Raw genomic sequence first — 13925 nt, forward strand, 5'->3', positions numbered from 1 at the left:
TTGGTTTCCCCCCCCTTGCCTTTTCTGCTAAATATAATTTTTTCAAATCCCTATTTTCTTTTGCTCCAAAAGTTCCTCTCTCCAGATGGTCGGAGAGACTGAAACACTGTCATCCTCTTGATGAAAATGGATACCTTCCTGCCTCCATTTTAAAGCAGGCAGCGGCTCACAAAATTGGCAGTGAGCCTACAGTGATATTCACAGGTCACAGTAAAAGAAAGAGAAATTCACCAATAAAAAGGCAACTGCAGAGTTACCAAAAAATACTCCCATTTTTTTTTTACCGTGCACATCGAATAAACACCCTAAGAAAAATTATATAATTGTTCTCAGAACACCATGAATCACAAACTAAGCATTAATACAAGGTTTAGGATTTCACAAAGGATAGTCCACAGAGACAGATGTGGGAAAATATGCATACACATACATACATCAAATAAATGCGACATATGCCCCACAGTGCCCTTGAAAATTGGGAGGTCCTGGAGAATGAACAAAACAAAAACAAACCAGAAGAACCCAGGCACACATTAGAAAACATGGCATTTTCTTCAGTCATGGAGGGATACAGACCCCACATTTCATAGACTACATTTCATTTTTTAATTATCCTCATATTTCAAATATATAAATGCCTACTTGCTTCTATTGCTACGGGGCTTACAAGAAGGGAGACATCTTTGCAAGCATCTTTAAGAGAAAAAGAATAAACCTTAGCCAGGAATCTCCAAACACATCAATACCCTTTAAAGTCCTATCACGCAAAGCCCAGGATTTTCTTGAGAACTATACGACTAAGCAACAGTTAGGGAAATACTACTGAATGTATTTAAAGAAGGTCTTGAGAGTAGGCTAAAAACATGAAAGAAACATTACTGTCTAGAAAAAGAGGAAACTGAAAATTAGATCATCTCATTCTAATGACAAAATGAGCGCAACATAGCTATTCCACCCACTACAATATATCTGTGGTCCAGGCTTTTAGCCTGACAGCTACTTGGCCAGTTGGTATTAACACAAGCTAAGGGTACTATGTGCTATCTCCAAACTTCAGAATTCAGTACATTTACTATAAAGCTGAAAATAAACTTTGACCCATATTATTAAATCATTTGATATTTTTAAACAATTGAAATAAGTTCTCCTAGGAAAATATATAGCATAATTTTAATTATGCTCTACTACATTATCTTTAAACATGTACATTATTATGTTAATACCATTTGATGGCACCTAACAGGGTCCACTCCCCCGCCCCCCCCACCCCCCAGTGGACAGAATTAGTTGATATTTCTTCTGGGAGATAAGGACAAGTCTTTGGTGATTCGGCCAATGTACAAGGTGGCTACCTGGACTATGAATTATGATCAAGCTCAAAGATCTGAGAATAAGATCACTTATCCCAAATTTGTAATTACCACTTGCATAAAGAGAGTATCTATGGGGTTACAAGATTTTTAGGATATAGTATACTATATAATTTCTATTTTTCCAGTGTTGTGGTCAAATGAAGACAATTTAAATAAGATGAAAATCTTATTAACAAAAAACAGACCATTGTTTATAGAAAAAAAAGGCAAATTCTGCATAACTTATAATTTTTGCTTATACTATAAATTTACACATCAGGTAAAATGTTATTCTCTTTCCTTTTATGTACTTCATCTTTCCTACTTCACAAGTTATTTTTAAGGTAAGCACCCTATATAACTGTTTATATAAATAAACCTTACATAGAACTAATATACTTTTTTATGATTTTATTTTTAAGAAATCTCTACACCCAACATGGGCCTCGAACTCAAAACTCCAAGTTCAAGAGTCACATGTTCTACTGACCGAGTCAGCCAGACGCCCCTACCATTTTAAAAGCAGAAGGAATTAGAGAAATTAGTTATCAGTTCAGCTCCTCTCACATGTTAATTACAAGAAATTCAAAAATGGAATAGTCAAAGCAATCGCTCAAGATTTGCAACTTGCCCATCATTACACAACTATCAATTTCTCTTAGTTTAGGTTACTGTCTTTAAAAAGGGTGGTGCAGGTTTAAGATGTTATTTATGAAAGCAGATTGATCATAACGTTCGAACTTCAGTTCATCCTTAATATTTTCATCTTTAGTAACCTGGATAACTAGGAAGCTGCTTCATTATTTTTACTTCAGTCAACTATTTTGCCAATTTCTCAATCAAAAGACTTCAAAGTATGGGTTTCAATAATGTATTTAATAGAGACACTAAATTTAAGAAGAAAAGCTCATATCCAATTAATTTTAATTATTACTATTTTAGGTAATTGGAACCATGACTTAAATATTTGTTAACTAAAATAGTTTTTTATTTAACAGAACAATGACAAACATCCCAGATATCTTCAAATAGTTGGAGTCATTTTAATGACTAACACCAAAAAATCAGTCCAGTGAAAAGTAAAATAAAAATCCCCAATTCTAGTTCTGTGTATTGAAGTGACCCCACTATGAAACATGAGGAAAAGTCTAAAGGGAAATAAAAATCTACACTTAAGTTTTTCTCTGATAAGGTAGCTTAGATCAAGGTGTCTTTTGGCATTCTGATTCCTCCCACAAGAGTAACCAAAGAAGGGTGAAAGTTTTGTCACAAAATTGGAAATGGGGAAACTTGGCCAAAGCTCACAGGCTACGGCTCTTTTGGTGAACTGTTTGTTGAATAAAAACTTTATGGGGAACTAACAGCAAAGCATAGTTTATGTCCGAATTTACCACCATTATCTTTTCTAATTCTGAATTTAAAACAAAATCATACATATACAGATTCAGAGTTTAAAAAGTTTCTCCAGATAACAAGAAACCCTGAACTGATAAAATTTTTTTTAATTTCATTTTACATATTTAGTTTTTGTTGTATCTTGAGAAGTATTGCTATATTACGTTAGCTGTTTCATCCAGTGGTCCTGATTATCCTTTGCTCAAAGAAATAATACTATACCTTCTTTTAAATAGAACCTCTGCCTATTAGAAAAGAAGAAAACCAAGCAAACATTCACACTGAAGGGAGCAGAATGTGTATCCTACCTTTCCCCATGGTGTTCTCATTTTTATCTGCCTTGGCAGATCAGTTTCACTTATAATATTTAAAAAATAACAATGAACCATTTGGTTAGGGCCTCTTGTGGAAAATAGCTTTTGTGCTAGGAACTCTACATATGTTACTTCTGATTTTCCTAAGGGTCATAGAAGATGGTTATTATTAATAGCCTCATTTCTATTTCATGGGGCCTAAGTATCATAGATCAAATGGATCCGCCCAAACCAGCCTGGGCATGACTACAAGTTCCACCATTTGCCAGTTAGACAACCTTAAACCTGTTCCTTTAAACCTCTTTGGTCTCCAGATTCCTATCTGTAAAATGGGAATGACGGACCCTGCTACGCAAAGTTCCTATGAGAATAAAATGAAACAACCAGAAGAGTACGTATTAAGCATTTAAAAAATGCATCAGACAATAGGGTTAATGTGCTCCTATTGTTTTTATTAACTGAACAAATGCGACTCAGGAAAGTTAAGCCACCTTTCCTACATTAACAATTAATCAGGTGGGTGGGATGCGAGAAATGGGTAAAGGAGATTTAGAGTGAAATTGTTGTGATGAGAACCAAATGGTGTATGGAAGTTTTGAATCACTAAATTGCATACCTGAAACTAATATTACACTGTATGTTAACTAACTGAAATTTAAATAAAAACTTTAAAAATGAAAAAAAAAAACCCCAATCAAGTGGTAAGGGCAGGACTTAAATGGTCATCAGAGTCCATATTCTTGCTATAAAAAAAAAAATCCCCTGCTCTGAAAAGGCAAAAAGAGATATTTTAAACTATCAACGCAAGGCTCTACTCTGACCACAGTTTATAGAAATAATCTTACGGGGGTTTCATAATTACCTTTTAGGAAAATAAGACGTGATAAGGTATGTTCATAGTAAAACCAATCCGTATTAATGTTACTTGCTTCCTCAAGTGGGAAGCTAAGCTCTAAAGGGATGAAGAGAAGTGGCCACAGATCATGTGTCACGAGGTGTGTAACTGAGTGGGGCTGAGCGATGACTACCAGGTTGTACGATGCACCTTCAGCATTCCCAACCATTACTCCCCCTTTGTGATTCTGCAAGAACCACCCAAATATAGAATTTCTGAAGAGATTCAGTTCAGACCAACTGGAATATTGTAGTTGAGACTTTCAGCCTCTTAAAGAGAGTTGCTGGATGCTCCATGGGGGGTGAAAAATAACAAAAGCAGGTTTACGCCCCAGATGCCCAAGTGCTAGCAAGGCTCACTTAGTAGTTTAGACATTGGCAGATTTTAGAAATATTCTAGACTATGATGGAGAAACACTCAAATGTCAAGCATTGAGAGCATGCTGTGACGTTCACAAAGCTAGGCATACGCTTTGGTGCTTCCCAGCATCTAATGGGGAAAAGTACTTGGAGGTGGATCAGCTCACTACTCGAGCAACTGGGCTGGACCCTCAACTCTTGCAATATTGTTGGAAAGGCACGGGAAAAGAAGGGCTCAGGGGTAGGGATACCTCCACATTCAAAAGAGTTAATTTGGACACTGTCATCGTGCCACGTGACCAAGTTAAAGGTATATCACTGACTGATCCATAAAGCAGGGGGAAGATGTACTTAAAAGAGGTAGTCTTTCAGAGAGTATGGAAAAAGACTGGACCTATCAGCGGAGATTATCCAGCTCTGGAGCCAGACCAACTGGGTTCAAGTTCCAGCTCTCACAATTGTGAGCTGGCTGGTGCTATTGTGAGCCTTGGTTCTCTCATTCATGAAACAAGGCTATCCTTTTTGTGAGCATTAGAGATAATACCTGCCAAGCATAATTCTTAATCTGTTGTAGGCACTCAGTAAATGGTAGTAGTATTTGCATCTTGTTGTAAGTGCTAGTCACTGCTTATAGCTATTTTTTAAAGTGTCTAGAATGGGGCTATCCAGTACAGGAGCCATTAGTAGTATGTAGTTATTTGAATTAACCTTAAAGTTACATGAAGCTACATATCCTTTCCCTCAGTCACACTAGGCACATTTCACGTGCTCAACAGCCGTATGCGGTCACTGGCTACCATATTGGATATCATCAACAAAGAACCTTCCCGCTACGGCAGAAAGTTTTGTTGGAAGCACTGGTCTCGAATCATGCTTGTCTGTGAAGAGCCCTCCTGGGCCCTCTGTGTCACCCTCTATTACAGCAGCTATGACAAGGATGCCAGCTCATTTAAGACTAGATATTCCATTTAGGGTGCAAAAGCAAGAACTCTTTTGGTGGACTGGTTGGAGAGGCAACTTCTGGGTATCCCTACCCTAGCATACAGCTCGTGTTAATAAATGTTGATGCTACCGAAGAGTAGAACATTTAGGTTTGAGTTTTATTTATCATGTTTAGAGTTCCTTGTACTACTACATATTTTTTAAAGTCCTTTTATAACCATCTGCCAAAATTCCTGCAAATTGTACCAAGTGGAACACGAGGCAAGAGTATCTGTGACTCTAGGTTTCTGGATGTGTAGGAAGCAAAAGAAATTCTTCAACTGCAATTTTGTCCTTGGCCCCTAGTGTCTTTGGCAAAGGAATTATAGTTAGACATGGTGTGATCACTTTTTCTAGACGATAAAAGTTGAACAGATGTTTAAGTTTTTCTGATCATGTGTTTTCACATTATTGGTAATTGGGTCCCTCTATTCTACTCTCACTTCATTTTTATTACTTTTTCTTTTTAAATCTTTTTTATATGACTTCTTTACAGATGCTCCTTTCTCTTTTTCATGCTACTTTTCCACCTGCTGCCCTCTGTCCTGCCTCTTGGCGTCATATTTTTAAAGCTCGAATGCTTTCAACCTTATTTTACAAATGAGCAAAGAAAGAGGTTAATGGACTTACCCAAGGGCCTGGACAGAGCCCAGGGCCCTTGACTTTGCATCCAGTCCTCTTGGCACTCTCCTTTCTAAAGTCTTTTTTAACTTTATAACTTAAATATTCTAATGGGCAGTAAAATGGCATAAAAGGTTAATAAACAGATTCAAGTAACAGAGTTGAGTAAGTTATTATAAGGTTTAAAGGCAGTTAATAACGCTCAAGGGCATATAACAGTCAGACAGTAAATAATCCAAGAGTGCAAAGAATGAAAACCAACAGCAAACCCCAGGAATAAAAATTATTCACCTGATATATTCTCAGTACAGTAGATATATCAAGTCAAAGAATATTTACTAATGGTAGAAAATCCTACTTCATTTCCAGGTGATGGCTAAAGGCCAACGTGCATTATTGTCATATAAATAGAAAAATTTATCTAGATATGAAATCTACCTAGAGATAACACATAAGTGTCTGTAGTATATTGGCAAACTGATGGATATTTAATCATAAATGGAAAATTTCAGAGGTGTAGGCTATTGAAATTGTGAAGCTTTTATGACCATCTAAATCACCTGAAGCTTTTATAGGAATTAACCAAATAATTTTAAATGCCCTAAATAACTCCTTGTAAGAAGGGTTTTTTTTTTTTTTCACAAAATACATTGGTAGTCTGAAAAAAAACCCCACAATTATCTAAACATGTATAAAATGTGCCATTACTGCATATGATAAACCTATTTTTTTCCACTAACAAGCAATTACCTGTCTTCACTCTGCCATACTGCATCACAAAAAGAACATGTATATGATCCCCCAAAAGAAATTCTTGAGTATATATTTTTAAAAATATTTTGTTTATTTATTTTTAGAGAGTGACAGCCCAAGCCAAGGGTCAGGACTAGGGGCAGAGGAAGAGGAAGAGAGAAAATCTTAAGCAGGCCCCATGCTCAGCGCAGAGCCCGACATGGGGCTCGATCTTACGACTCTGAGATTATGACCTGAGCCAAAATCAAGAGTCAGACGCTTAACCGACTGAGCTGCCCACGTGTCCCGAGGGTGTAATATATTTAGAACGCAAATCACTTTGAACATCCATCCATACATCCCATCACAAATATCACATATAATTTTTCTGCTCTTCTAAATATGATCTGAGTTTTGATGACTTGTTCATGATCAGACCACTACATTAAATCAGAAGCAAGACAAGCAGGTCCTCTAAGTACAGCCAAGAGTTTTCTTCTCAGTCACCAAATTTCCTTTTCTGTGTTAAAAAGTAGTAAAATTGTAAGGGTTTTGATTCCCTTCATTGTTTGTATCTTTACCGACCAAATTCTATAACCAGAAGACATCACAAAGACCCAAAAGAAAGCAAGAAGAAGAAGGGTCTTGAGTGATCCGTAAGAGATCAGGCTCCAGAATGGAGTAGGCATGCAGAGATGGGCAGCCTGCAGGCAATGCATTTCTCTAAGAGAGCACCCAGTTTGCAGCAAGGTCGTGGACTACACCGTGAAAAAGTGAACTGGACCTATTATTAAGTGAGCGCATCCTGCATGCAGGCCCCCCCCCAGGAGCTATGAAAAACCTGGTGTTCTTTATGGGCAGGCAGCTCTACCTTGGTCTTTCTTTTCTTCAAATAAAAAGGCAAGGATATTATTTTTTTTTAATTTAGCTAGCTGTAGTATATTTTTCAAATCCCTAATCAAATTTCAAACCCTTAAAATAAAATGACGCCATGTAGCCTTTGACATGCATAAAAATTTACAAGGGAGAAAGAAAAAATCCTCCTGCTTCATTTTTTTAAAAAAAGCACTAACAATTACTAATAATTGTACGATAATATTATTGTAATTTAAGTGTACATGGTATCCTGTTATTTTAGAAAGGTTTTCAGTGTGTTATCATTGCAAACCTGAGACAGCAAAACAGTCAGGAGAGGTATGATTGGGCTTACTCTGCTCTGATACAATAGATCTATAGATACGTAGACAGTGAATGTTTGAAATTTTAAGTTATTTTCACATATTATCCTACAACCAGCTTAGTGATACATGCAGGGAGTTACCAATTGGAAACAAAAGAAAAGAAGTCATTTATTATGGTGTCATAGCTTAACACTCTCCAGAAGCGAAAAAGGACCTGGTCCCAATGCCTGCCAGCCCCAAGCTCTTGTCACACTTGGCATGACAAAAATCATGACAAAGATAAAAATAGCTAACACTTTACTGAGGACATGCCAGACACCATTCCAGAAGAAAAAAAAAAAAGGTACATACACTCATTTTGTACACTAAAACTGCTGTCTTATTATCATCTCCATTTTATAAATAAGGAATCTAAGAGAGATGTAAAGTAACTCGCTCAAAGTCACAGAGCTAGTTAAATGGCACATTGGGCAAAATCATGTAGTTTTGTTTCAGAGTTTGAGCTGTAACCACCATTCCACAATATTATCTCTTAATAGCTAAGAATTCTCTCCAGGGTGTTCAAGGACTCCTACCAAAACCCAGCTTTGTGAATCCTGGATCCCTTATATCTACGCCCTGGCCATTTAGCAGCCAGGTGGCTGAGAATGCTGTTTTGCCTAAAGAGAAGAACACAAGGTGATCGCAGTCGGGGGGGGGGGGGGGGGGCCCACAAAGGAGGCTCTTGTGCACTGCTATGGGAGGACCATTCATCTGTCTTCCAGGCAAGAAGCTGAGCAAAGCAGCAGCAGGTATCAATACTTTCCGTTAAATAGGACTAATGTCGGAGAGAAGTGAAGTAATCTGCTGTGAATTACGCTGGCATTTAGTAGTGAAACCAGACCCAGGCCTAAATACCAGGACACTAAATTGATAAAAAGCACCATATTACTCCTTAAAGCATTCAAGTCAAGTGTTAATATAGTTCCGTCTATGTGTACTAGCCTCTGGCTCCAAATACTTCTTTTTATTTTTACACCTGCATTTCTCTTGCTCTTGGCACGAAGCAAGCAGACACTGTATGTTTGCTATTACTTTCAACGTGGTCTATCACAGGAATGCCCACTGCCAACATTCTGAGTACCTTGGCCCTAGCTGAGAATGCCTTAAACTGATTAAGTTACACCTGGCTAAAGATCTCTTGAAACACTTAATTGCATAAAATTTGGTCCAGGTGAAACCTGACTTCTTCCTGGTTACATTCCTTATGTTACTTATTCACGTGGGACTTGGCCTCATCACCAGGCTCGGGATTGGCACAGACGACTGTGGATGTTAAGTGCATCACAATTCTATAATATGTTCCAAACACCTAACCAGTTTGTTTCCAAGCTTTTATTTGTTGAATGTGAGTCAGAAATTAAAGGTCATGTTCTTCTTAACATGACCTTTAATTTCTATCAATTATTATTTCTAGTTATTTTAAACCTTAAACAGATATAACGAAATTATTTTGATTTCTGCTGCTAGCGCATCAAATTCGTGATTGCTAAGGATTTCTAACGGATCACATCCCGTCTCAACATTATTTTTTTCCCCCTTTTGGCAGCCAATTGTGCGTTTTTTAAGATGACAACTACTGTTTCTTTGGGAGGGTCTGGAACCTCAAAATAGCGTCAGTTAAATATGCCAATAAACAGGTTTGTGACCTATGAGGGTATTGTTTCATCAATTAAATGAGAGCAGCACATCTTCCAGATGAAAACAAATTCTGATTCTACAATATAAAGAAATTAATTTGAGCTTCATTCCAATGTTGGTTATTGTTTCTTCTATACTCAACGGAATGTTAAGAAGGCCTGCTCAAGATAGACAACCACAGAAACAACAAAGTTTAAACAAATTTTGTGAAAATATGACAAAGTATGCTTTGTGTGTATGTGCGTGTGTGTGCGTGTGTGCGGTGCCTGACATGGAAAAGGCTCAAGAAGTGATTAAGTGCATGCATGAATGAATGAACACAAGATACACACCAAACCACGAAAAACATCATAAAATAGAGATAAACATTCATTGTTCTGCCAAAACAGATTTTAGTGTTCTTCTCTATGTTTGAGAACTGAGCTGTGTTAGGAGGTGGAGACAATGACCTATAATGGTCCATGATGAAGGGTTCTAAGAGTATTCCCCACCCTTTTCACTTTGAATCCAAGGCCACAGGTTGATGCTTGAAGCCTAGAGTTGACATCCTTCAATGGATGTTAACAGGTTTGTCTTTTAAAAAGGGAGCTAATCTCAAATAAACTTGGGGACCCTAGGATGAACATGTAGCTTCAATGCTGCAGACCTTAGTCAAGAAACATTATTACCATGAGGGGTAAAGGCCTACATCCCTGGAAAAAGGCTCACAGTCACAAACCCACTTTTCCACGTATCCCCAATCAGCCCCCATCTTGGGAAATGTCATCATCAGCGAGGAGCTATTACAATTCAACATGATGAGGTCTCAGACCTTCTCTCAAGAAATAATTTTTAGAAAGGATGAGAAAAAAGTGAAGAAGGGATGAGGGTACAGAGAGGACTTTACAAGAAGGGAAAGCAGCACCAATGAGAAGACGACACTTACGCTATAGTTTAACCATGTGCAACCTCCTTGTGTTATTCCTATTCCTCCAATCCCAGCTCTCCAGGGCTGCATTTGGGCACAAAAAGCACAGAGGGCCAGACAGCTATCATTCCTAAGCAAACATTCCTTCCCAGGAAGCAAGAGGATTTAGAGAGAAAGTTGTGTCAGACAAAGCTGAAAGACACTTTCAAAAGGAGAGACCCAAGCAAGAAAAAAAAGATAGTAAGACCAAGGTTCTAACTGATCTTGCAAAGACGAGAGGAACGGTCAAAGAAGCAATTCACAAAAGGAGATATGTGCTTCTCCTGATACCTTCTTTGCCTTGAACTTAAGAGGATAAAAAAGAAATTTGGTAAAATTCTATGATTAGTCATTATAAAAAGTTCATGTCTTCGTAGTGTTTTAAATTATAAAGACTTCCTGTTTCCATTACCTTATTTAAAAAGCATTTTGAGATTATCTATCGAAGCAGTCATCCATCTCCCCCCATCTTATACATCAGGGAGAGCTTTTAAACGACTGGATGGGGATGGGCGAGGGGCTATGCTCTATCTAGGTTTTTTCATTCCAAATTCCAAGTCAGAATTGTTAGCACTTGATCAGAATGTCCTTCCAAGTCACCTACAGTCTAAGGAATCTGGAGATCAGATTTTTATAGCAGTAAGTGGTACCTCCTAATGTTAATTAGAGTTAAAGATGAACTCTATGCTGTGTTCTGAAGCATCGAGCATAAACCTCGGTGCTTCAAAAAGATGCTGTCATCTTCTGCTTATTGAGAGGATTGTTAGGAACAGTGAGTTTCCAATTTGGTGAAGTTTTGAACAGACATCACTGCCATGGTACACGGTAAAATCATTACCCCAGCCTCCCTTTCACAGAGGTGGAAAAAAAGCACAAGTTGTCTTTCTTCTGTCAAAACATATGGCCCTAACTCCTTTCAACTGAAAACAAAAGCATGAAATAATTACCAAATATAAGACTCTGTGGCACAGGCTGAAATGAAGAAGAAAAAAAAAGTGTAAGAATTGTCAGTATCTCTGCCCAATCAACCACTTCTCTATCTGTTATCTGTTCAAGGACCTGCCCCTCTCTCATACCCAGGGCAAACTTTTAGGTAAAATCAGCCAGCGATATTTCACTGATGTAACCCACAACAGAGATCTTAGCTAGGTGCTTTGGTACATTAAAAAAAAAAAAAAAAAGGACTCTAGTATTGTCATTAGGAGCCAGTTGAGAGAACGCAGATATATAACAAACAACTAGAAGACATATGTAAATGAGTAGTATCTGTACAAAATATTTATGCCAAAGAAATGTAAAGGGAATCATCCCCTTAGAAGAGGGTTATTCAAAGACTTCTGGAGGAGGTGAGGGCTTAATAAGGAAACGTAATAATAGTCCTCAAAGGGCACTGGGCAGTAGAACAAATTATCACCAATAGACAGTGCACCTCTTCAGGCACATTTAAAATATTAATTAGATTAGTTAATTAATTAAATTAATTCCTTTATATTAAAGGAAGCCTGGGTGGCTCAGTTGGTTAAGTCTCAGACTTGATTTTGGCTTAGGTCATTATCTCAGGGTCATGAGATGGAGCCCTTTATGGGGCTCGACGCTCAGCAGGGAGTCTGCTGAAGACTCTCTTTCTCCCTTTCCCTCTGCCCCTCCCCCTGTATATATATACATATATATATATGTGCACAGGCAAATATATTCAAATATTAGAGAGAGTCAATTTAATTATATATAAATATAATTTAATTATATATGATTATATATTATATATAATATTATACATAATAATGTTATATGTTATATATTAAGATATTATATAAATATATAACATATTATATGTATATATAATTATATATATAATTAAATTGACTTTCTCTAATATTGAATTTCAGACATTTTCCCCCCTCTGATCCAATTTTTCTTAATTTTAAAGATTTACTACTGGCTACCTCAAATATTTTTTGGAATAACAAGGGTACAAATAAATATACACAACAGTAATTATTTTAACAATAAAAATTACAGTCAGAATGCCCCTTTGATGTTTATCTGAGAAATGAAAACTTTGATAGCTAAATTACTTTGGTCAGTAACTTTGAATCCTCAAAACTAGCAATGTAAAATCCAGATGATTGCTCACTATTAAGATATGGGCAGCAGTTTAAAATTCTCAGTGTTGATGAAATGAATGAGAGACTTTTTTACAAGAAGAGGAACATGGCAGTCTTACATAATAAAAGGCCCAGATTTGACTTTTGTCCCCCCCGCCCCCGTTCCTTGTTAAATTAGTATCTACGTGAGAACTTAAGAGAAATACAGAGAAATGTTGAAAATAAGCAAAGGATGTTCCCTTTTCTCTCTCACCTGATGGAGAAACATCCATTAGACATATAGCCCTTTGCTTATATCATTAGGACACATGAGGTTCTTTGTCTGGAAAACTTCTTATTCCTAGGTAGATCTGGAATTTCCTAATCGCTAGATAGATGGATTATGTGTCTGCCGTGTGTTTGTGCGTGACTGAGTGCGTGCATGTATATCTGTGTGTTATATTGTGATGAAATTACAGGTCTATAAAACGTGGCAGCAGGGGGATGGGAAGGAGCTGCTCAGGTATAAGGTTTCCTTTGGGCATGATGGAAATGTTCTGAAACTAGACAGATGTGGTGGTTGCTCAACATTGCTTATGTATCAAATACCACTGAACTGTTCATTTTAAGATGGTTAATTTTATGTCATATGAATTGGACCTCAATCAATGCAAACAGAACAAAACAAAGTAGCTGGCCTATAACCTTCACGTTGTCCTTCACCAAAAATAAGAATGAGGACCCATCCGCAGGGAGATGGTATTCCAGTAGCATGGAGGACCAATGATGGGTCAAAGTTCTTAAGCAGTATGCACTGTCATAGTTGCTAGATGGAAAATTTAGGCAAATAATGTAGCCTTCTTAGGAGAGGAGGCGGTCTTTCCACTGAAATAAAAACTGCTCTCTCACCAAAGTCACTCATGATCTCTTTGTTCGCAAACTCAATGTTCTTCATTCTACCAAGATGCACTTATGGATTAATGGGAGCATACACATGCCAAATTTATCAAATTATACATTCAAGTTATGTACAATTTGTTGTATATCAAATATACCTGAATAAATCTGTTAAGAAATTAAAAAAAAATAGATGAACTTATGATTCTCCCTCATTGTCAAAACACCTTGAGTTAACCAGCTATACATAATGGTCTCTAATGTGCTCTAAGGAGCAGGAGACCATCTTTCCACTTTTGATTCTCTTGCTCATTAATTGACTACAGGTAGGTCATTAACCTCTCTTTCAATCGTATGATATTTATTTTGAAAATAGAGATCATAACATCTGCTGCTACGCAGAGATGTGGTACAAATAAAACAAGATCATGCGCTGAGAAAACACCTTGAAAAAGTACGGACCTCACGGTATCTCGTTTGTATAAGCA

The 13925-nt window shown here is 37.2% G+C and overlaps 1 protein-coding gene across 50 annotated transcripts in view; it reads right to left on the minus strand.

Moving 5' to 3' along the window:
• The window catches only part of TCF4 (transcription factor 4), a 354790-nt gene that overhangs the window by 51862 nt on the left and 289003 nt on the right, over nt 1-13925 (minus strand). The window lies entirely within an intron of this gene.

This window comes from Vulpes vulpes, chromosome 5, assembly GCF_048418805.1.
Source record: "Vulpes vulpes isolate BD-2025 chromosome 5, VulVul3, whole genome shotgun sequence".
Lineage (NCBI taxonomy): Eukaryota > Metazoa > Chordata > Mammalia > Carnivora > Canidae > Vulpes > Vulpes vulpes.